General features: G+C 43.2%; 1 protein-coding gene and 1 pseudogene across 11 annotated transcripts in view; both read right to left on the bottom strand.

The window, feature by feature from the left end:
• Positions 1 to 26,028, bottom strand: part of DTNA (dystrobrevin alpha) — a 373,548-nt gene that overhangs the window by 229,241 nt on the left and 118,279 nt on the right. The window lies entirely within an intron of this gene.
• Positions 19,462 to 20,192, bottom strand: LOC101660039 (annotated as a pseudogene).

The following is a 26,028-nucleotide window of genomic DNA, read 5'->3' as shown; positions in this document are numbered from 1 at the left end:
TCACCCTGAAGGTATCTGTTTCAATAGAGAGACTTGGGAATCAGTCATGGGCGTGGGATTTGGTAAAGTTTGTGTATTCATTACATACATTAGACTACACAGCCCTGCTAACACACCCCACGGAAGCTTGCAGGGAGGCACAGGTGGGACTGGCTCTGGGTGTTCGGCAGGAAGTATAGCCTTTACCTTTGTGATATCGGCTGTATTTATCCCTCCCTGCAAGGTTTCCATAGACTCTGTTGGCAATGCCCACTTATCCTATCTATGCATAATGAAGATAAAGGCTAGAGTTACTGTTAAACATCCAAAAAGGCGCAGGACAACTTTCCATAAGAAGTTAAAGATCCAGTTCAAAATGGCAACATTTGCAAAGCTGAGACCCCTAGATGATTCAAGTTCCTATCCGTTATCAGACTAGTACGTAAGTTTACCACCAGTTGCATCCGCACCTGTGGTGCAGCCCAATTCAAAGGTGCACAGTATAGGCTTAGTGCCCCTTTGTGGATCTTCCTCCAACCCCTTGCCATTAAAACCTAAAACACACTGCCCCGTTTAGTGGGTTCCCATTGAAAGTGGGCCTATCAGAGAGAGTGGGACTCCCACAGGGTCCTCAAGGCTCTGAGTCTTTAGAGCAGCAGACCACCACATCTTTTTCTGCCAGCGCAGCTGTTAGGTTCAACCTTGACTGTGGATGAGATGTGTTCTTTAACCACTGCCCTCCAGGGGCCCCTCCAACCCCCTACACAACCTTGAAACCTGCTCCTCCTTTTCATGGCCCGAATGCTAAGCGAAACTCCTCTGTATCCCACCTCTCAGGGTGTCCACACCACCCTTTCACTTCCTTTCATCTTGTACATGTTACCAAGTAAAATTGCGCCCAATGTTCTTATCCCTTCACCAGAATATGCACAACAGGAGGGCAGCGACTATTTCATTCATATCTTCCTCTCAAGTAGCACGGCATCTTGAATGAGGGACAATGATCCTTACGAAATGTTTGTTTGAATAAACGATTGATGGCTGAGCATGAAGTCAGAGTTTACTCGCTTGGTTCCTACGCAGAGCAGTTGTTTGAATTTCTTTCAACAGTCTCATCTGCTTACTACTGGCCTCAGAATGTCAGGGTGGCTCTGGCAGCTCCGGGCAAAGGACCTGGGGAGGGTGGCCCTCGGCAGAAAGGCTTCGCACGCTTTCACATGATTCCCCTTAAGGACACAGGTTGTTACTGCAAGACCCTAAGATAGGGAGCTGTGATTGGGAGAATTTAGCTCCAGCAGCCACTACAATGGCAGAGGACAGTAGCCCCCAGTCGGACGGAGGCCTTTCACTGGGGATGTTGGGGATGGAGGGAGGACCTGCAGAGATTGGCTACATCTGTGCATGGTTGTGTGATCATTTCATTCTGAGATGTTCTTAAGTCTCTGGTCAAATGAATAGAAATTTACCTAATCTCAGAGGGCGTTGTATGTCTGAAATTTCTTTCCTCCAAATTCCCCGTGGCTGCACAAAGGTGGGCTGTCCCTCACAGTTCCTCTAAGAATCTAGGGACCTTGTAGAACCACTGTAGGGCCGGCCACCCTTCTCAGTCCCCTACATTAGCAGCTAATCCCTCTGACATACAACAACAAAAGAGAGTGTTTGAGCAAATTTATGACAGTAGGACACAACTTCATCTCACTCTTGTTATGTCATCACTCCAAACCCCAACCCCAACCAACCGACTAAACAAACAGTGGAACTCACTGCTCTCAAGTCCTTTCTGACTCAGAAAGCCTGCCAAGGACAGGTGGAATTGCCCTGTGGACATTCTTGGCCAGTATGGCTTAAATTGGGCTTCAGAGACTGTATGTCTTTACAGTAGTAGAAAGCCTCATCTTTCTCCCACAGAGAGGTGGGTGTCTTTGAACTGCTGCTTTTGTGGTTTGAAGTGCAAGGGGTAACCAACTATGCCACCAGGGCTCCTCTGAAGTGAGATAAGGTCAAAGGAAGGGCAACATTTCAACAAAATGCCTATCAAAAAGCAAAGGACACACATATGCAGGAGTGAACGAATGCAGAAGTTCTTACATCATAAAACTATGACACCCAGGAATGTCCTGGAATTTCTGCAACCCCTCCCAACCCCCTGCCCCCCACACACACCACCTGAATGGAGGCCTTTGTTTCTCTTTTCTGTTCTATCTTACTTTGCTGTGGTTGCTTTCCTGGATAAAGAACTCTGGTGGCATAATGGTTAAGTGCCCAAATGGTAGGCAAAGGGTGAGCAGTTTGAACCTCCCCATTGCCCCATGACAGCATGAGGGGCCACCTGCTTCTGCAAGGACCCGAAACCCTGTGGGACAGTCTGCATTGTGAGAGAGAGAGAGAGAGAGAGAGAGAGAGACCTGAGGAACAGCAAAGGCCTGGAGGGCAGTGGTTTGCTTCCATTGGTTTTACCTGGATAGAATTTGCATTTTAAAGGACTCATTGTGTCCACTGCCATAGGACAGAGTAAAACTGACCCTGGGGGTTTCTGAGACTGTCAATCTTTATGGGAAGCCCCATCTTTCTCCCAAGAGCCTAGTTACACATCTTTATATTTTTTTCTTTTTTAAAGTCAGACATAGTTTAGAATTAGCTTCAATGCTATTACTTATAAAAGCCAAATCCACTGCCTTTGACCTGATTCAGACTCACAGCCAACTTATAAAGAGAGAGTGGAACTGTCACTTGTATCTCAGAGGCTTTCGATGGTCACAGAAGCAGCCAGCTCCGCTGAGTGGCAGGAGGGTTTGAACTGCCAACTTTGCTGTTGGCAGGCCAACTAGTAACCCATTATGCCACCTGGGCTCTTACACTTGTACGGATGCTGGAGGGAGTGAAAGCAAGGTGAATTGAAAGTGGATCAGCGCCTGGATTCTTACAGAGCTGACACTCTTTTTTTTTTTTAAAACCAAAGTAAGCTTTATTTTAGGAAATGTAGAAAAGACCAAAAAAACAAAAAAGAAGGAAATTATTATCATCAACATTTCACCACTCAGAGGATATCCCTCTTACGAATTTATGAACATGCTTCCAATGTGTATATACATTTCCAAATTTATATATATTACTTATAAACTGCATCGCTGATGACCTCTCAACTAAAATTTTAATGAAGTTGAGAGATAAACTGTAAAATACAAATTTGTTTCCAGTGTATTTTTTAAGCTTTGTGTCATATTGGTGATATATGCATATGTGGCATAAATATTTCCTCTCTTGATTGACTATTGTTATTCAACTTGCTACTGAAAGGACATAGGGTGTTTAGTCTACTCCTGCACTCCATTTATACATTCATGTAGAATATATTTCTGATATATTTCAGGGTGAGACAGTAGGTCACCGTTTTATTTTTATAGCAGAGCTTATTTTGCAATAAAACGTCGACTGTAAAAAGCCAGGAATCCCCAAATGACTGAAAGCTGTTTTCCTAGATTAAGTTTAAAAAGTATCTCATTTTGTATCTTTATAAATCAGAATGCAAAAACCACAAGAGTCTCAATTACCTACCCAAATAAGCATCAAACTTAATACAGCCCAAGATAGATTTATTTATTAGATGAAAACTTCTTTTCATGAATGTAAGTCGAACAATGTACAACTCAAGCAGAGTACAAGTAAATACCAGCCCAGGGCAGGGCCCCACCCATCCTTCACAGTCTCCACACGGAAGCTGATTCAGAGTAAGGCAGAAAGATGAACATGCTTTGCTGAAGAGGGGGGAAAGTTGTTTATATAAGCTTAGTTTTTTTGTCTTTGTATCTTGCTTCACTTGCCAATTTGATCAAAAAGAGAATTAAGAATTTTGAAGGGAAAGTTAAATGTGTCAAAGACTAGTACAATTTTTTTTAAGATTAATTTTTAACTAGCCACACGCATGTGAACTCTCTCTGGTAAAATGCGAACATCTCTATCTTGTTCATATTTTAGGTTGTTATCAGTATTAAAGTCCACGGCACTAAAGTCCACTAAAAGAGATGAATGATACAAAGTGATTTGGTATACAGGTGTCCATTTGTTTTAACCCTAATGAAGAGAGAAAGAAGAGAGGGAGGGAAGGAGGGAGGGAAAGAGGGAGAGTATGCAGAAAGAATTAAGTCATGAAGCTAGATGTTAAAAAAGAGGCAGCATTTTTAAAATGATATGACCTTTTCATTGTGGTTGTTCTAAGCTGTCATTGTTCGTCTTGACTCCGGGGGAACAACGTGGGCAGGTGGAACTGTGACCTTTCTGCAGCGGGTGCCAGACCTGTCGTCTGAGGCACTTCTGGGTGCGTTTACCCGGCCAGCCTTTCAGCTAGTAGGTTGGGGCTTCACCATTTGCACCCACAACATTAAATATGGGGATAGATAGATGGATAGAGGGGCATGTGTTTTGTTGGCATGCCCCTCTGATTTATATTTCTTAAATTAGAATTATATCAACCACATTCATTTTTTACAATATTTTTCTCATAATACGCACAAAATCCAACCATAAATCTTGCTCTTATAAAACAAATGTATGGAAATGTCGCAGTTATTTGGACATAGCTACAGTGACAAACTGTTCGGTATGGAAACCAGATTTTTAAAAAGATATGTATACACACACACACAGGTGTGTGTGTGTGTGTGTGTGTTCTCTAGAACACATATTTGGTTTTTTTTAAAGGTGAGAATTCTCTTAGACAAAGAAAAGCTTTTACTGGAAATCATAAATAAACCCCAAACCAAAACAAACTCATGACTGTCACATCAAATCAGATACATAGCTACCCTATTGGGCAGCATATAACTACCTCATAAAAGTTTAGTGTTGGGCTGCTAACCTCAAGGTCAGCAGTTTGAAACCACCAGCCGCTCTGTGGGAGAAAGACAAGGCTTTCCACCCCCATCAAGAGTTACAGTTTCCAAAACCCCCAGGAACAGTTTCTACCCTGTCCTCCAGAGATGCTATTAGTTGGTATTGACTTAATGGCAGGGAGTGGGAGCCTGAGGGTTCGCCTGGCTGACGTCTTTTAACAGATGTGGATTGCCACATCTTTTTCTCACAGGCCATTTGATGGGTTGGAACTGTTGACCTCTAGGTTAGTATGAAATGAGACTCAAACCGCAAAACAAATCCTTACTGCCGTCCAGTCCAGTCTGACTCATAACTACTCTATAGGACAGAGTACAGCTGGTCCTGCAGGTTTCTGAACCTGAATCTTCATAGGAGCAGAAAGCCTCTTCTTTCTCCTGTGGCGTGGCTGGTGGATTGGAACTGCTGACCTAGCAGTTAGCAGCCCAACTCAGAAGCCGCTACACTACCAGTGCTCCTTTGAATGAGACAGAAGAATCGAATTCTGGGAACGCTCAGGCCTTGGCGCTTCAGGGATAGGTTTCCACCCCAGCTGATGGTCACACATTTGCTATTTGCCTTAGGGTTACCTGACGGCTAAGGGGATCTGGATTTGGTGTTTTCTTCCACGGGGACTGGACAAGTGCTTGTTGTTTTGATTGAAGTATGTGAGAAAACTCCAGATTCAAAGCAACTTTTGTTGGAACCAGCAGGAGTGCTCCCATAGCCTTTCAGATAACTGTGGAGATTCGTCTTTGATTGGTCACAGAAATTCGACACATGAAACCCGATCCATGACCACTGTACTCCATGGCTTTGAAACCCCTGGGTGTTGCCATCACCCTCACCAGGAAGGTAACCCTAGGCAATAGAAAGATGTCAAGATGACTTTCCTGGATAGAAGTTTTCTAAAATCTGAGTTTTCACTTGAAAAATTGTAATTTTACCAGTCAGAAAATACTGACGGCTATTTTCATTTGGATTGACAGGCTCAGTTAGTTCTTATTCAAGAAAACGCTTGCCAAATACCCGACTGAATAGCCACAGTGTGCCTGTCAGTTGTTCTTTCAAGAAAAACATTGCTCCATGGAAGAAGTAGCTAGTTCAGCTTGTTCAAGTTCAATCATACTTGAAAGCAACCATCATTCTTTACTATGTTTCTGAAGTGCTTGATGCATTGTTTCTTTCTTCGCACGGAATATTCAGAAGATTCACCATTTAATAACGTGGCTGCTGTTGTTTTGCACTGCAAGGACATAGCCGTGAATAAATACAAGGACTCCCAGTACACTTCGATGCCACCGCTTTGATTCGTAATAATGCTCCAGAAGTTTTACATATAATTACCTTTGTGCCATCAATGCAAATGCCAGCACAATGAAAAAGGCAAATAATAGATTGGAATTATAATAGAACCGTTTTGACCTCAAGGACCCCTGAAAGTGTCTTGAGGACTTTATTTTGAGAACCTCTCCCCTATTAGGCAGACGGCCGAGGAAAGGCTCTGAGATTAAGCAGAACCACAGGTAAACTGCATCTCATTATTAAGCCATTCCACATGACAGCCAGAAAGTTACCCAAAAACTCCAAGGCCTGTTCTCCATTTCTTTAAAATTGTAATAAGAACAAGTCCAACCAACCAGTTGTTTTAAAGATTAAAGGAGATCACAGGATGTTCAACATCGTACTACAAACTCAATGGATGTTAAAAATGCTTACTAATATTTATATTATCACTTCTTTTGGAGGTCAAGAAGCAATGGTGTGAGTAAGCCAGGGCATCAGCTGTTAGTTGGACTATGTTTAGCTTACACAAATCCAAATTTCAATTCCACGTCCTCTGTGAGTACAAGTTGCATGCAGCCATGCGGTGTGGTAGTTAGATGATTTCATATAAACTGGATGAAAGCATGAAGGGATGGAATCTAGCCTGTCAGTCAGGTCACAGCCTGAGGAAGCCTCCTTGTGGGTGTGGCCTAATTGTGAGGATTCTGGGAGCTCTCTTCTTCTCTGAAGGCAGGCCACAAACACTCTCTCTCTGCTTCATCTTCATTTTGACAAACCATGGGGAGACACACTCAAGAGAACTGGAGGAACATCACTCCAGCGCTGGATGCTTCCACCACCACTGGTTCCACAAGCTTTTTAACGCCCTGGCTTGTGGCATCATTGCATGTACTGCATTGTTTCTGAAGAGGAATGGACTGGTATTGGACATATGGGCTAATATCGGACAGACGCACTTGATCTGCACTGGGTTGGGATGTATTCTTAAATACAATTACTCTTTGATATAAAGTTCATCTATCATCTATGTATCTATGTATGTATGTATGTATCTATCTATCATCTATCTATGTTTCAATGGACTTGTTTCTCTAGTCAACCTGATCTAACACATGGTACCTTGGGAGTAGGGTACTAGAGAAACAAATCATCAAGATGGAGAGTGGATGCTTGTCTGACCTCTGCCTTATGGTAATTTTTCTTCTTTGGTTAGCCAGAGGTCAGAGAGGACCACACTGTTTACTCAATTGTTTTTTTTTGAAAAGACGGGAAGTTACATTTTGATTCTTTCCTTTGGTGGTTGTCTTTGGTTATTCCTATTGGAAATGGCAAACATGAATGCGATAAATTGTAAACTTTGAGCTTAGGGGGTGAAATCGCCCCTTGAGCTTCTTCCCTGAGCCCACACTTTTTAGTCAAAATGGCTGACAGAAGGCCCTGGCTGGGTGCAATCAGAGGCCTAAGGCTATACTTCATATCAGTGGAATAGTTAAGATAAGGATTACGATAAATTTAGATAAGGATAGAATTTTACTTTTAAGAATGTGTTTAGGATCTGACTCTACTAGGTTTTTTTCTGATTACTTCTGCCTATTATTGAAATTAATGTGTGATAGAATGATTAATGGGAAGTAAAAATAGAGCGTTTGTAAGCCTACTTGCTTTTAGACATTAAATTGGATCTTTAAATGGGTTAGAAGACACCTATAAAGAAGACTCTGAAAGGATAAGCCCCACCCAGTATGTTGAGTGCTCAGGACATTTGTATGTGAAGAGGCTTGCCTAGGGGGCTGTTAACAGACTGAAGAAGAAAAAAGGAACCCTTTGGCCTTTTGAATTTTGAATTAGTAATTTGTGCCTGAAGATGGAAAAATCTGGAGCCATAAAGGACCTCTCCTCTCTAGGACTGAGTATTAAAGTGAGCCTGTGGGCAGCCTGAAATGCTTGCTAGGTGACCATCTGGATCCACTTGCTGAGTTGGAAGTGGGAGAAATGCAGCAATAAAAAGACAGGTTGAGTCTGGCACTGACACCCATGGACCTAGTTCACAAGGGCTAGAGGAGAAGATGAGAATGGGTTGGCTGGTCTGAAGGTCATGACCTAGCCCAAGTGGGGCTGGTGTTGTTAACAATTTGTGACAGGGCTCATGGTCTAAAGGTGAGGCAGCCAATGGGTACCCTGGTAAGGCTAGCGAGGCAGTAGCCACAATGAGTTGACCAGAACCTGACCAGATAAAGATAAGATCTTTGAGCCTGTGAATTGGTGTATATTACTGTTGACTTTATGGGTGGCCTGTTCTGATTTGACTTTGCTAATGGATGCAGACTCACAAGGTTCCAACTGGAATGAGGATTCTTCACATCAAAGAATACGATTGTCTCTTTAGAGCACTGGGTTGATGTATGTGGGCAACACAGAAATTGGATACCCAAAATTGGGTGGATAAAGACATGAAGGGACTGGCTTATGAACTTTCATAGGTGGGGGAATATATTGATAGGAATATAGGATTATCATATAGGTGTTCACATAACTGCAATGGATAAGCATAGAATAGTTTTGGTTTTTTTTCACTTATAGAATATTATGCTTAAATGAGGCTGGCACATATCGAATTGTATGCATTTTCATTTTATCATGTTAGATACAGACATGATTTTATTATTGTTTTGCTTATAAATGATGCATGGCTAAAGCGTTGTGTAAAGGTGCCAAGTTGACAAGGGGTGATCTGTGGTAGCTATGTAATTTCCTGTCAACTGGATAAAAGAAAGAAGAGGTGAGTCTAGCCTGTCAATCAGAAGATGTCTCCTGGTGGGTATAGCCTAATCAGGAGTATTCTGGAAACTCCCTCTCCTCCTCCCTGGAAGTGGGACATATACACTCTCTCTCTGCGTCCCTGTTCTACTGACAAGCCATGAGGAGACACTTCAGAGAGCCGGAAGTGGCATTGCTCACTTTGGAAAACACTGTTTTATAAGGGTTCCCAGGCTCTAAATCTTTATGGGAGCAGACAGTCTTGTTTTTCTCCATCAGAGAGGCCAGTGGGGTTGAACTGTAGACCTTAAGGTTATCGGTCCAACAGTGCACTAGGCTTCATTCTGTTGCCTAAGAGTCTAGGGAAATACATGAGAAAGATCATTCTTGTAACATTTCCTCCTCTCTTAATCACAGCACTCCATATTTTAGTGCTTGTTAGGGAGAGCTAAATTATAGGGGATAGGCTGTAAGGGGCAAAAAGGAGGGGTACGGTGTATGTATGAGGATGGGTGTTTAAGTATTTAATAGTAGATTAAGACTGGTTAAAGGTGCTCTTCTAGCACTGCGGATTAGGCATTGGATGCTAAATGCAACTCTGTGCGAGAGTAGAAGGCTGTCTGGCCCCTAAAGAGCTACTGTCTTGATAATCTTAAATAGGGCCACTTAGAGTCAGAATTAACTTGATTGCAGAGTTTGGTTTGGGTTTAGCCCTTGTTAATTATCATAAGTGCTGTAGTCTCACAAGCTGATATTTGGCAGAAATTCATAATGAATGCTTGGAAACGCCAAGGGGCAGAGGGCTTTCCACTTAACAAAACTGAGTGAGATTAAAAAAAAATGCTGAGGGAGATACATGGCTGAAAGTTAAGGAGACCCAAGTGCACAAGTGCTTCTTTCTCTCTCTCTCTCTCTCCCTCACACACACACTGCTTGTATATTTTACCCTAATGAATATTTCGTTGCTTCAAAGAAATATGCCTTTCCTTCTGTTCATTGAAATGATAAGTGGTATATTGGGTTCCTTTTCCCTTTTGCCAATTTTGATAAGAGTTGAACACAGGGAAATCGTTCTTAGCACTATGAAAACAATGATACAAGTGAGATGACAAATGGCAAATTAGATGTGGTCTCAGTGCTGGGAAAATCATAGAGAATGATAGTGATGGAGTTGGAATGGCGGGTATGTGGCCTATTTACAGCCTGCAGCTACCCCGGACTGTGCCACATCTAATCAATGATCCATGGTAGCCATATCTTCCTATTTCCAAGTGCAGGTGTAAATCCAGAGTTTACATCAACTCATCAAAATTTCTAAATGTTGCCCCAAATATATTTTCAATCATTGGGTGGGCCAAACAAAATGCTTTAGCGTGGTTGTAGGCTGCCAAATTTGGGATTTCTTCAAATATAGCAGCATTTCATCGGCCCCTCTCATCTCATGAACAATGAACTTTGCACTGAACTTAGTTGGACTGCCATTGTGAATGGAGACAGAGGCGGTAGGGACAAATGGAGAGTGACCATTTGATCTCCCTCTAGTGGTTCAAACGGGCAAAACAACTAGCTGAGTCCACTCTGCTTCTTTAAAATTTCTTCTGTGGAAGTAAAGCTCATGATTAATCTCACCACCATCACCAAGACTGATTCTGGCTATTATTTGAGAAATGTGAACCACAAGTTAATTTTGTGAAGTAGATTATAAGACTAAAGAGCACACAAAAGAAGGAACAGGAAACTGAATTAAAGACAGAAAGTTCTAAATCGCCCACCAGGAAAAATTAAGATTTTGCATGGAAGGAGGGCCAGCAGTAGCTGCTGCTGACTGGACTATAGCCTCAAAAATGTGAGGTTTTTTGTTTTAATGTAGAGATGAGCACTATGTGGTCATCATATTAAATTGCTAGAGGAGTATCTCTTAGATACTGGCTAATTTGATCCCGGTTTTAAGTGTTTAATTATAGATTAGCACATATTAATTAACGAGGAGCATCTTTAATTGCTTTATTTAAAAGCACAACTTCAGGGACGTATATTAATCATGGGGAATGGGATAGATTTTGCAATGCCTGAGAAATGCAACAGCATTTTAAATAGGCTCGCAGCTATGCAAAATTAATAAAGGATCTGGAGAAAGCTTATGAAAGAGATCCCATGGCCACCTCAGTTCATTCGGATGCTCACTGTCTAAGGACACGGTCCTGAGTTTTCTTGGCCTGTAATTTAAATGTCAACTTTCAAGGGTGCCTCCTCCTGTACATTCATTCCTTGGCTGTTTTGCCCTCCCTGACACACTCAGATTAATTTGATGGATTGAAATCCAATTGCCTTCAGAAGCTCAGTACTTCATTAGACTTTTTGAAAACAGTTTTCAGAGTTGAGCGTCAGTCAGCAGAAGCAACCCAAAGAATGTGGCTGTTGTTGCAAGATCAGCTTCTCAGAAGCTGTAGGCAATCAGACCGGCACTCTGTCAAACCATCACCAGGGGAAGCAGGGCCAGCATGGCGGTGACGCAGGGGTTCGGACCACACGGAACACTATGACCAGTCAATGAGCAGGTGACAGGCACCCACGCTCCTTCAGGAAGTAGTCTGGAGGGAACATAGTTTGTTTTTCAGGCTTGTTTGGAAGGAAACCTAGAGAGGCCATTGAATCTCAGACAGTAGCTCTGTGTGTGTGTGTGTGTGTGTGTGTGTGTGTGTGTGCGCGCTAAAGCCTAGATTAATATACTTACACATATAGATTTACTATGTAAAGGGAAATATATTCAGATGGAGGTCAGAAATATCAGAAGCCAGATGCTTCATGTAGGATAATACTGTTATGTTAAATGAGGATCAAGCTTCAGAACTGCACTGTCCAAGGTAGCCAGCAATGTAACATGCATGTGGCTGCTGAGGAGAGGATGCAGGAGGGTCCACAGTGGGCTGTAAGTGGAAAATACACACCGATTTCAAAGACGTAATACAGAAATGCATGCAAACTGTTTTAGTAACTTTCTGTATGGATGTTACAAAATAATATAAAAATAATAGTATTTTGGTCTTCTGGATTAAATAAAATATATTTAATACATTAATCAGTTTCTTTTCTTTTTTTAAGTGACTTCTAGGAAAATTTAAATTACATAGGTGGTTCTTATAGTTTTATACAGCCATGCGGCTTTAGAGAGCATTTGGTAATATCTCTTTCCAGTAATTCTGTGTGTGTGTGTGTGTGTGTGTGTGTAAGAGAGAGAAGGCAGGGTAGGGCAGGAAGTATTAGACATGGTTCCTAAAAATCCATTGAAGGTGTTCACTTGGAGATCTTCTCTCTCTAAGCCAAAGAATGGCTCAGCAGAGGCCATAAGACTGAAAACTTTCAACCATAAACGGCCCAGAGGCCACATTTGGGTTGACCTATGGTAAACATTGATCAGAGAGCACTTCATTCTAGCTACTTTGACTGAGACTGAAAAGGTGATCTCAAAGATGTTGAGAAATGTCACCCCCACTTTCCACTCTTAAAGAAGATCAAAATGAACTCGCAGAGAAGAATTGGTGTCGCTTCCTCAACTTTCCAGATTGGATTTAGACTTGGATGTTCTCAGGAATGATTTGGCAATCAAGACAATCATCACACATGGAGCTAAAACTTTGATTTGATAAGGATGTTGGTAATGCAAAATCTGAATGCTTATTTAGAAATTTAAGTTAGCCACCAAAAGAGTAATTGCTAATTTTGCCTGCTGTCAATTTCATCCCATATAAAACCACAACACCAAACCGATTGCCATTGAGTCCCTTGCGATTCATGGTGGCCTTCTAGGGCAGACCCAAACTGCACCACGGAATTTCCAAAGCTGTAATCTGAATGGAAGCAGACTGGCCCATCTTTCTCCTAACGAGAAGCTGGTGGGTTTTGGAGATGAGCCAAGAGCTTAAACATGGTGCCACCAGGACTCTTTTTGATCCAATAGAGAGATTTTAAAAGATCATAATATTGAAAGTAGGTATTTTTTTTTTTTTTACTAATTCAGCCAAACTATTGTGCGCTTTTTAAGAAGACTTTATGAGACAGTTGGTTTAAGTTTTAAAAATTATCCCAGGGCAATAGTTTCAGGGCTTTATTCAAGCTTCATAATTCCAGGAAGTTTGGGGTCTATGGGAATTCGAAATTCTATGCTGGGGTTTTCCGCTTTTGATCAGGATTGTTCTATGGAATCTTTGACCCAAATATTCAATAATGGTGGCTGGGCACCGTGTCATTTTTCTGGTCTCATGGCAAAGAATACAGTTGTTCTTTGAGGCAATTATTCTAGAAGTTCAGCCCATAAACTCTTAGAACACATAAAATTCATTATTTTTCCTACAAATGCTAATGCCATTTGAAAGAATTGCTTCCAGGATGTCAAGGAGCCTGATGCAGGATCCAGACCAAGCAGGAAGCAACCAGCTTTGTTTAGAGACCATCTATAGGAAGTAGGCACTCCCTAGGAAAACCTCCTTCTGTTGCATCAGGGCTATGACCAGAGAAATGGGTTGCCCTCTACCCTATGCTTCTTACAGCTGCTCACAGCTGATCCCACCACGAAGCTGGTGACATTACGTTGGATCCCATCATGGGGATCACCAGACCTCAACTGACAAAGCACCTGCACAACCAGTGACCTTGACACAAAAACCTAGCTCTCCTCACAGAGCCTGTGCCGAAGTTCAAATTTCGACTTTTTGTTTAGCAGTCAAGTACTTAATCAACTAAACAGAAGAAACACTTTCGATGAAAGATTCCATAGAAGAATCTGGACCTCATTTTTCTTGCTCTGAATTTCTGGATGCACATCCATGGTTTTGGTTCTTGAGAGAATCGCATTGAACACAGCATCAAAGCCTCGGGCAAACTAGTGTGCTTTGGGGAAACAGCCAGCTTAGAGGACTTAACAGGAGGGTACAAAACAACTTTGGATTGTTTTCTGACCTGGAAGAGCAGGAAGAAAGAAGTTAACAGTGATGGATAGCTCATCTCAAGTCCTTTTACCACTCCCTGGCCATTCAGAGATGAAGACAAATGAGCCAGTTCTCAGCCATCCAAGGTAAAAAGAGTATCTCTGTTCTTTGAATGTGGTTCCTAGGGGGACAACGTGCAGAAGAAAAAAATCCAGACTATAGTGCCTTCTTTGCCAACATACACATAATGGATTGTTTCAAAGAATAGTTTGCTTCGCCTCTCTTAGGACTAGTGATCTGAGTTAGTAACACTACAACTGGAAATAAAGCTATGACTGAAACAGATATAAAGAAATGAAAAAGAAAACAACTACATTGTTGTTCTTAGGTGCCGTGAAGTTGGTTCTGATCCATAGGGACCTGAGGCACAACAGAATGAAACACGGCCAGTCCTGAGTCATCCCTACAATGGTGCCTGTGCTTGAGCCCACTGCTGCCACCACCGTGTCCGTCCATCTACTCCAGGGACTTCCTCTCACTCACCGCCTCTCTACTTGGCCAGACAAGATGTCCTTCCCTAGAGACTGGTCTCTCCGCACAACATGTCCAAAGTATGTAAGATGAAGGAAGTCTCGCCATCCTTGCCCCTCAGGAGCACTCTGGCCATACTTCTTCCAAGACAGATTGGTATGTCCTTTTAGCAGTCCATGGTACGTTCAAAATTCTTCTCTGGCACCACAATTCAAATACACTGATTCTTCTACTGTCTTCTATATTTAATGTCCAACTTTCACATGCATCTGAGATTGTGGAAAATACCATGGTTTGGGTCAGGTGCACCTCAGTGTTCAAAGTAACAGCCTAGCTTTTCGGTACACTAAGGAGGTCTTCTCGTGCAACCAATTTACCCACTGCAACTCATCTTTGGATCTTTGGACGGCGGCATCCATGAGCATTGACTGTGGATCCCACAGGACAAAATCTGTGACAACTTCAACCTTTTGTTCATTTATCCTGATGTGACCTGTTGGTAACACCATACTGTGAGGATTTTGGTCTTCTTTTACCGTGAGTTATAATCCATACTGAAGGCAATCATTGAAACATATCTAAAAAAATGAAAAAAACAACAACAAAAAACGAAAGCCTATCTTAAAATTTGATTACAATTAGGACCTTCTGAAAAGGCAGAATTCTTTGAAATCACAAGATGACTGCCGAAAAACAAAGTCCCTTCCTGTCACTGGGCATTTTTACCTGAAGTAAGAGAAGTAGTTAAAGATTAAATATAATTCTGCTTGTGTCTTGATCTGAAAACAGTGTGTGTGCATGTGTGTGTGGGGGTGTGTGTGTGTGTGTGTGGCTGTGTGAAGTCTCCTCTGTTCATTGGAGGGCAGAATGTGAGCATCAACAGGTTTGGGAAGCAGGTAAGGTTCAGACTTACTGTCTTTGTATATATGAATGTTGAGTTTTTCTCAAGAGTGTCTGTCTACCCTGAGAAGGCCATAAGGCTTCTCTATTTATACTCCAATAAAATTAGTTTGGCTGTATTCAAATTGTGGTTCAGTCAATTACTTAATATGGTTTTTAATATGGTTTTGTGAGTCCCAAAAGTGAATGATTGGGGCTATGCAATTAATGGGCCTGTGACCCACTTAGGGACTGCTAATAATGCACTTACATTGCATATGCGGCTGGGTCTATGCAAATAGGGACATGGAACCCTAGTAAGAGGATTCGTCAGTATTGCCATCCTGCTAAGCTTAAAGGGAGCACGGAGGGACGATCTCACGGCCATCAAAGAAGAACCAGGAGTGGAACAGTTCCTTTGGAACTGGGGTCCCTGCACTGGGTACTTACTTCCTAGACCCAGAAGACAGAGAGAACGAGAGCTGTAACAGGAAATTGTCCAAGATGGTGAGAGTGGCAACAGAGAGTCAGCGGCAGTAGACCCCCCAGCAGAGGAAGCAAGAGTCCTGTGCTGGTGAGCACACAGGGATCCCTGTCCAGGGAATGAGGCAGCTGCAGTGATAGACTGCCCCATGGAGTGAGAGAGCTATCTATGTACCTTCTCTGCTTTCTGGTGGAGTGGGGGTGCCTCTGCCACTTACTGGCAGAGCTAAAGAGCTCTGAACACTTGACTGATCAGGGAAGCGGCCAGGCTCATGGGGCCATGAGGAAAAGCCTGTCTGTGGGCATGGTTTTGAAGCTCTCCTGACTAAAGAATTTTACCTTGATCCCCATTCTAAATTGTACCTCTGACTCCTCTAGTAAACCTGACACTGGTGAGTTTGGTCTGTGAGTTCTGTGTAGCCATTGCCAGGAGTTATCAAACCTAGCAGAGAAGTGGAGAGTTCAGTGGGAGGAGTGGCTGCTGTCAGAATTGGTGAAATGGTTAGAGAGAGGCATGCCAGCCCTCCATTTCAAATGACTCATCCTGTGGACTGGTGATCTTTTCTCCTGCCCTTTGTGAAGCTAGAAGAGATCTGACACTGCGCTACCAGTTTCGTTCCATAATCCAAGTTCTTTGCTTAAAAAAATAAAATCCTTGGCAATTCAACTCCTAGAAAAACTAATTCATTATTACTTATTAAGAGTAAACCTAAGCACCTTGTAGAAAGAACCTAATTTATCCCCTGTAGTAATTTTGGGGGGATTTTTGGAAAATGACGTCAAAAATGTTTCCATAATCACAACTGACAACAAATGAGAAAACTGGCAGATGGATGGATAAGATCCTCAACAATCCGTCTGTATCTTATAGCCTTTCCTTCTGATTTATCGGTAGTTAATAAGGATGACCATACTACTCAAACCACTCATATGCTTACCTTCACAAGACAAAATTAAGGAAGTAGGATCTAAGCATCTTTAAGCAGAAAGATGTCCGGTGTGGGGGAGGAGGGCAGGGAGTTGTGGTGGGTAGAGTGATATGAGTTCTGCTTGGATTATGTCGATCTTCTCTATCGTCCAAAGTATCGCCAAGTGTGTAAGAGGGAAGGCAGAAAAAAAAGTTCCAATCACTGATCCAGGGAAAGTCTTGGGTGGTGGGAAGCCTGACCTTTCAAACCCAGCAACTGAATTGTCTGACTGTGCAGACTAGGTTTTTTGCTTTTGTCGTTTATTTTTGATATTTTTTGTCTGGCTGAAAATGGAATATCATCTATTGCTAGTCTACCAAAGGGCTTGAATAAATTCCTCTATGAGTCAAATCGCGCTCAAAGCATTGTCATTAATATTTTAAAATTCTTATGTAGGATTTTTACAGTCAATCTTATGGATGTACACAGTGGGGCAATGAAGATTATTGCACATGGAGAATGAGTTCTAAAGGCATCTGCATTTGGATTCAGAATGCAAGGTTGGTCTCCAGGCGATACTCACGAGACGAACGTCACCGTGGCTCTTTGTGAGAGCTCGTGTTGCAGGGGCTCTATGGGTACTGGAGACGGCGTTGGAAGCCAAGCGTCTCCCCGGTAAGATGCAGAAAAAGATCACAGACTTTCCACCTGCTGACTGCTATTTGCAGAGGTATTTCTCCTTCTTACCTGTAAGGCTCACAAGAAGGGCTATTTCCTAGCGTCCTCTCCAGTATTGATGTAGACCATCGGCTACCAAACCTATTTGGCTACTGCCCCCTTTTCAGTAAAAAAAGAAAATTACTCAGTGCCTCCCTAGCAACCAAAAACGTTTATACTACATTTATACTACAGCCAGTACTCCAGAAGAAAGTGAAGAGATCTGATGTTTGTTTTTAAGCTAGTTTTATTGGAATATACTTTGCTCACGAAATGACAGTAAGAAGCTGTGTGCCGCCATCTCCACAATCAAGTTCTGGACAGTCTCTTCTTATCCTCATTGTTGTTAGAGTCTCATTCCCTCCCACCCTCCCCTGCTCTGCTTCTGGGTAGGTATCAACCCAGGTACTGCCTAGTAGTATCCCTTCCCCAGATTTCATACACAGGAAGTCGTACCAGGCACAAATAGGAAGCAGACAAACAAAAACGCCGACAACAACGGCTAGACAAAACATTAAAAAAGACAACAACCCCTCGATCGACAAGAAAGTGGAAAATATTCAAAACGGAAATAACTTTAAAGTGGGTCAAAAAAGGAGGTCAAGTCATATGGCACTGCATTTTAACCGAGCTCCATCTGCCATAACCGACTTGACATGGCTCTGACAGCGCGGCCATTCACATGACTTGACTGTGGTCAGAGGGGATTCCCGGGTGGCATAATTCCTCAACATGGAAACAGATTTTGGGCTTATTTGCAGCTTCCCCACACCCGCCCCGCCCCGCCTGTGCACCTCTCTCCTGCCTCAGGCTAGCTCCCCACTGCAGGCCGTATCACCCACCCTGGGAAGAACCCGTGTAGGTAATGAATGTTGGCTTTCCCAGGCGACGTGAGCGGCCTTCTGGTTGTGGCAGGCAGAAGTTCGTACTACCTCTGTATGTTGCTTCACAGAAGGCTCAGACACTGTCAGCCGCCATGGGGGCACGCAAGCCCTGTTGAGTGGGACAATTCATCTGACACGCAGGCTGTTGGTCTCCTATTCACACCTCTGTATAGATTCCACAGGGACATTAAAAAGATAAAAATAAATAAATCCCTTGAGTTAGTTTTTTCTCCTTTGTCCTTTTACCATAGAGAGATTCAAGACTGAATTGTAACATTCTGTGTAGAGACCATTAGGATTCAATTCTAGTATTTATTATGAATCACAGAAACAGCCAGATGTAGGATTAGCATGCCTAGAAAACACAGAAGTAATCAGCGAATATGTTAGCTATAAATCCATGCAGGTGTAAGTCTACTCATTTCCCCCCCCTTTTTTCTGATTTAGTATGATTATAGCAGTGTAGAATGCCTCTGGAGGTGCATGTCTCAGCAGAAGCAGTACAATCTCAAGTCTTTTGGACATGCAGTCTTTAATATTATTCACCTCGTGGGCTTTATGCAAACCATGGAATATTATAAGAACTTAAGATTTTTTAATGAAATTGTATTAGATCCAGTATTAATCACTTCGAGACATATAACGCAATTGTTTTATTGGCTCTTGGATGACTCAAAAGAACCCAAATAGGCTTTCTATTATCTAGTTTCAGAACAGGTATCCATCCATTTATAGGTTTATTAGTAACATCATAACTTCTAGACTCATGCAAGGTTATGAGCTTTGGAAAATATACTGATGTACTCGATCTTGTCATTCCTTCATTATTAACTTTTTATTGTGAATTAGGTAAAGATTTACAGAGCAAATAGGTCTCCCCTTGAACACTGCATTTCACGTCATTGCCTGCAAGGCCTACAAAGGAACATCACTCAGCCCACTTCCTCTCTCTGCTTCCTAGCCCGGTTTTCTCTTCCTTCCTAACCCTTCTGAAGGTTGTCCTTGAGTAAATGCTACCCTGTTGATCTCAAATAGTTGTTTTTTCTTTTTTTCCCCAGACTCAATTCACTTTATTATTTTTAATATAAAATTGACTATGTGGTAGCCACGGCTGGAGCCGGAGTCCTCTGCACAGAGACTCTGGTGTGGGTCTTCACGAGATGATCAGTGAATGCCTGGTAGGGAGAACGCTGTCTCTGCAGTCAGATAGCTTAGGAGTCTATAGCACTAGGTCTTGGAGAGGCATCAAAGGTCGCCCAGGGGCGTTGTGCAGGCCCTGGCCGAGGTGTAACAGTCATCGATCCTTGTATCAGCAGCAGCTTCTTGGGCACAGGGGCTGAGACTATGCCGGTGCAGTGCCCCTGGGAACAGAGATGAGACGCAGCAGCACCAAGCCACAGTGGCTGGTCACCTTGGAAGCCCCCCTGGGAACCGCGTGGGTCACCTTGCAGGGAACCATGTGGGGCTTGCCGAACTTGTTCCCCCAGTAGCCTCACCACATGGGGACAATGGACAACTTGACCTGGATGATGGCCCTGCAGATGGCGGTGGAAATTTCTCTGGAGCACTTGACACCCAGGCTAATGTGGCCATGTAGACCCTAATAAGGACCAAGTCCTTGAACCTGGCCTGTCCCTGGCTTGGGTCTGCTTCTGCACAGGCATGATCTTTAGGACCTCATCCCTGAGGACCATCCCCATGAAGAAGTAGAAGACCTCAGACTCCTTGCTGGGCAGGGAGAACAGACAGATCTTCTCCAGGGACTTGAGCTTCATGTCCTTGACCAGACAGCCCAGCTTGGTGAGCGGGAGCCACTTCTTGTCCTTGGCTTTGCCTCCGCGAGCTCCATAGCCTTGACCACGGCCGAGACCCTGTCCTCGCCGGCTGCAGGCACTGCCGAAGTCTCCATGGAAGCCGCGGCGAGCTCCAGACCCTGGGTCCCCAGTCCTCCAGGCTCTCAGTTGCCCTGGCGTCATCTGCCATTTGGCGATTTCAGGGAGAAGAGGCTGGCTGCTCATTTAAAGTGCACATACCTCCCTAGTGTCACTGATCCCCTTACCTGGAGCTGTTCTTTAATACAGAGAGATCTAGTCGAGGGTTCCAGTTCCTAAAGACTATAAACACAGTATAAGGAGAGGCAAGACTCAGAGGAGAGGCTACACACGTCATAGGGAAATAGTAAAGTAGGGTTACTATTATCCCTCTATTTTTAAATTTATCATTAACATCAGAGCTGATAGACTCATTCAAGATTATGAGCTCAGAAAAAAATATAGATTACAATTTCAGAAAATAAAATAAAAGTGAAAGATACTATTTCTAGGGGAAACATTGGGAACCTGCACAAAGGTATCATTTAAAAATTAGCTTCTTGAAAAGTAGCATGGTGTATTCTACATACTGGTGCTTAATAAATATTTTTAGAATGAATGAATTGATCTATATTGGAGGGACAATGGCTGATAGACACCAGTTACTCAATAAATGCCTCCTGGATTGAACTGTGAAAATTGAGGCAAAATGTTTCAGTCAAAGTGTTATAGATGAAATTGTGACCATCAAAATATGTGCAATAGGCTCACTAAGGTCAGCAGTTCAAACCCACCCTACAGGAAAACATGAGGCTGGCCGATTTCATCATGAATTACAAGCTCAGAAACCCATGGGGACAATTACATTCTGTGCTTCATAGGGTTGCTATGAGCTGGATTCAACTCGACAGCAGTGAGTTTGGTTTGGGTTTTACCCCAGAAGAGGAGGCAGAGGATGCTTCCCGGAGGAAGAGAGGCTTTAGCTGAGCCGTGAATGTGAGTTTTCTAGACACAGGGAATAGGAAGAAGGTTCCCAAGCCACTGTCTTGGAGTTAATCCCAACGCACAGGGATCCTATAAGGTAGGGTAGACGAAGTTGAACTACCCCGTAGGGTTTCTGAGATTGTACATCTTAATGGGAGCAGAGAGCTTCGTTTTTCTCCCGGAGAGCCCCTAGTGGGTTTGAACAACTGACTTTGCAAGTTAGAAACCCACTGGTTAATGCACTGCATGACCAGGGCTCCTTGGAGAAGATCAGAAGTGGGACGACTACCAGGCAGAAAGAATGGCATGCACAACACCTGGAAGTGAGAGAAAATGCTGTTCATTGAGAGCAGGAACGAATTCAGCACAAATGGAGGAGCATTTGAGAGAGGGAGAGGGCTGGAAATCCGAGCACCCACCAGCTCTCGGAAAGCCGTTTGACTCGAGGTTCATTAGGACTTCATTTGACTGTCTGCTTTGAGAAAGCAATGCCTTCTCCTGAACTCACAAATGCCACCAGCTTCCTTCGTTAGGTTCTCTGTGACTTGGCCCTGCCCAGCTTCTCAGGTCTCTTTCCTATTATTTCTCCACATTGTCTCTGCATGCCTGTACACCGGAATACTTACTCGGTTAGAAAGCCTCATCTTTCTCCCCCAGAGCTGCTGGTAGTTTCAAACCACCGATCTTGAAGTTACCAACCCAACTCTTAACCCACAATGCCACCAGAGTTCCTCACACCCCTCTTTGGTCTCCACTGCTCCTGGACTTCTCATTGCAATTTATGGTCATACATGTTTCATAATGAATTGTCTTCATTTATTGTGAGCATTTGAATGCTAGAGACCTTTTGTGTCCCAGTATCTAGCTTGATGCCTACAATATAAGTTAGATAAATGTGCTGAATGATGCGAGAGAGGCATTAGGGATGCTAACCCGATGAAAGCGTACCCACGTTATTGAGTGAGGAGAACCTGGGCGTGAGGAACAGAGTGGCTGATGCATGGCGTTTTGTTGTTAAAAGTAAGTCAAAGTCAAATGGAAGAGCAACCCTCGTTAGCATTTCTTGAATGTGTAGTGATCCAAGCAGGTGCTGCTTACTTTCCTAGCATGATCCCCTTCAGTCCTTCTAACGATTTTATGAGAACGGTCACACTAATAAGAGAATGAAGTAATGAAAGCGGTTATACATGCATACAATCGTACTCTTCTACAAAAAGCCATATGCTCAGCTTTTAAATAGCCCATGTAGTTCTGCTGACCTCAACTCACAGCCTCATAATTCTGAGGTCCTTAGAGCCAGTAGGGAGAAAGGTGTTTAAAGGCAGCTACAAGATATTCTAGCTGGAAACCAGCGGGGAGCCTTGGTCGTGTAGTCGGGACACGGTGGGCAGCTCACCAGAGGTCAGCAGCTGCTCGTGGGTGAGAGACACAGCTTTCTACTCCCATGAAACAAAGGAACCGGAGAGCAAACTATTAGTTCAGAGGGGGTAGCGATCATTAGAACGGATTGTGATGGTGCGTACACAACCCGTTACAAAAGTGATTTAACTATGGAAGTGTATGATATGTGAACAGGATATCAAGAAAACTACCCTAATTAATAAATAAACCAAACCTGATCTATGGTGGCCATGGGTGAAGGAGGAAGAGTATTTGCTTAGGGGCATTGAGTTTATGTTAATGGGGTGGAATAATTTGGAAAAGGATATCACTAATGGTTATACAACATGACGAATATCATCAAGGACACTGAATTACACACGTAGATGTTGCTGAATTGGAGGCTATTTTGTTGTGCATACTTCTGCCACAATTAAAAAGAGAATGACACAAGTACCAATGAGTAAAAGGACGAAGAAAATGTTCTCAAATGGATTGTGGTAATGACTGTACAACTTTTCTGGATCTGACTGAACTACTGAATTGCATGACATGAGGATAAAGTACCAATAAAACTGCTAAAAAAACCAAAAAAGAGTTCTCATCTTGAAACCCGAGGGGCAGTTCTCTCTTGCCCTCTAGGGTCACTATGAAGTAGATGTGACACAATGGCAGTGAGTTTGGGAGTCAAAAGGGCAATATCGAAAGGCTATGACGCATTCGATGGTGGTGAACCACAGCCCTCGCCTCTGGAAATCCACCAACACTTCAAAGAGAGAAGCTAAAGACCCATAAAAGGACACACCACAGCCAGTCCCTGCATGAGGACTGAGGTCCAAGTCCTAAATCTGTCTTTAAGTCTCATGTCAATGTTGGAAGCACTGGGGATGGTTCTTGTCCAACATCCACTAATCAAAGCCATTAATGCAGAAAGGCATTGAAGAAACACTTCCAGAGCAACTAAGCCATCTTTAGCACAACAATGTAGGAACAATAATAATACTATTTTGGTGCATGTTGCAAAGATGCCCCAAGGAGAGGGGTAAAATCGGGCCTTCCACCTCCAGAGGCCTGTAGGGAGGCTAGTCCAAATCTACCCACTGGCTGGGCTTCGCAGAACCGGCTCCTCCTAGGAGGCAGGCCAGGTACAATGGTTCATACTAACAAACCAGGGCTACTTTACAGATGACGATAAACACACCCTTGTAGCAACTCGGCCGTCTGGGCACCGTCTACTGTCGTTCTTTATGGACACTAAGTATTCCTTTAATGCTCAGGGAGTGAGCAGGGGTGTCACAGGCTGAGAAACAGAATCTTCATTCTATTTTGAGATAGAAGCCTTGGCTCCAAATCCCAGAGATGAATAAGAACATCTGAAAAGGAAGAGATCTAATTATCTCCACTTCTATAAAAAGACTGTGTCCCAAGAGGTGAAGCAGGAACCAAAGCAGGTGTGTACAAGTAGGGGAACACACACACACACACACACACACACCCTCTGTGATATTTAGATTCAAGATAACTGGAACTTCACCTTTGAAGTAGAACAGAGTTCACCTGACTCAGAATCTGGATGCCTGTGGCTTTATTTAGCATTTTGGCAGGAAACCCAGATGCTTAGAAGGTCAACTTCTGCAAACACTTTGCTCTTAGGAAGTGAGGGTTCCTGTACTGGGGACCAGAAAATAGCACCCTCCGAGACCTGTTTGGCCAATTCCTTGCACTGGAGAACAAACAAACAAAAGTAAGACATCTCAAAAATCTCAAATTCTCCTGTGCAATTGGTTCAAATCCAAGACTTTGAATCCTGAGTGCTGTTATTTTATTTCATTGTTTTGTAGAGTGAGAAGTAACAATTTTGGGATAATTAAATTATGCAACTACATCCAGAAATTGTAAGTAACACTTTGGACTTCGATGACAAGGTTCATGCAAGTTTAATATTCCTATCCTACTTTCAAGGGGCCCGGATGGTGCAGCGGGCTATGTGTTGGGCTGCCAATCCCAAGGTCAGCAGTTTGAAACTGCCAGCTGCTCTGGAGGTGAAAGACAAGACTTTATGCTCCTGTAAAGAGTGAGAGTCTCAGGAAGCCCTAGGGCATTTCTTCCCTGTCCTGTGGGGTTGTAATGAGTCAGAAGTGATTAGCAGTGAGCTCCTACTTCCACATACAAGTAAAACTCAAAAGAATAGAGTGATTTTATAAGGTTCCTTCCTTTTCTTCCCCCGGGTTTTTGTTCCCTTGTTGCTTGTTTTTGAGGCAGGTCGGTTACTTCCGGGCCAACCAAACCAAACCAAAACCGGGAAAAAACCATTTAAAAAGATTTTGGAAACAATTTAAACATCAAACAAGTAGAAGTTAATCTGGGGCCTATATCAAAAGGAAAATAGGGCATATTCCAATACTTGAAATGAAAATGGACGGCTGTGAACATTAAAGGAGAAGTCTGAACTAGGGAGTGTGGTGGCTCTACATGCAGCTTGCAACCAGGAGGTTGGTGGCTCAAATCCTGCAGCTCCTTTGTGGGAGAAAACTGTGTTTGTCAGCCTTCAGAAAGAGCGATGGCTCAGAAACCCTAGGCTGTGTGCAGATGACACAAGTTTGTCTGCTAACATGAAGACTATTGGAAGCACACAGTGATGAAGATCAAAGATTACATCCTTCAGTATGGACTACCAAATTCTTCACAACTGGGCCAATACCAACAGAATGAAAAAAAAAAACCCCAAAATATTGACATTGGAAAGTGTTTGTTGACTGGGCCCCACAGGCAGTGCAAGAGTGAAGAAATGAAATGATGAAATGATGGGCCGCATTGAGGCATTCTGCTGCACAGCACGTTTAAAGTGTTAAAAAGCAAGGCTGTGAGGAGTAGGGTGTGCCTGACCCAAGCCCTAGTATTTTCAGTCACCTCATGTGCATGTGCGAGCTGAGCAGTGACTACGGATGACTAGAGAAGAATGGTGTTCGTGAATAATGGTGCTGGTAAAGAAGATTAGCTATACTGTGAACGGACTGCCAGATTCTATGATCCATTCTGCCTTGTAAGAAACCTTGACACAATGCTCCTTAGGAGTGGGAACGGCAAGACTTTGCCTCGGTTAGGAGGAGGGACCATTCCCTGGAGAAGGACATCACATTTGGGAAAGCAGAAGTCAATGAAAAGGGGGAAGACCTTCAAGAAGATATACTGACACGGTGGCTCCCCAAACAGGCTCACCCATTGGAATGATTATGAGGGTGATGCAGGACCAGGCAGGGTTCATTCTGTTGTACATGTGGTCACATGACTCGGTTCCAACTTGACCACCCCCACAGCGACCAAACATCAAAGTGTTCGGCAGAAACAGACACAAGTTTCTTGGACAAAAATGATCCCGTCTTACTTTTTTTAAAGTTGAGATAGCAATAAACCAAGGAAGAATGTATGTACAAACATGTTGCTCAAAACATAGCATCTCTGATAAGAGTTCTTCAAATGAACTATTTAAAAAAGTGAAAAATTGTAACATTTAACCAATAAATGCCATGGATTCCAGACATGAGGCCCTCTGTTTTGCCTGAAGGAGGGAACCCATCCGAAGCATTTCACTGATTACGGCTTTTGCATCCTCTGCCAGGATCTTTGCAGCCCTGCA

The sequence above is a fragment of the Echinops telfairi genome, unplaced genomic scaffold, assembly GCF_000313985.2.
Source record: "Echinops telfairi isolate 266 unplaced genomic scaffold, ASM31398v2 ScPeMD7_7400;HRSCAF=8409, whole genome shotgun sequence".
Lineage (NCBI taxonomy): Eukaryota > Metazoa > Chordata > Mammalia > Afrosoricida > Tenrecidae > Echinops > Echinops telfairi.
Note: the sequence above shows the minus strand (reverse complement) of the source record. Positions and strands in the feature narration are given on the sequence as shown.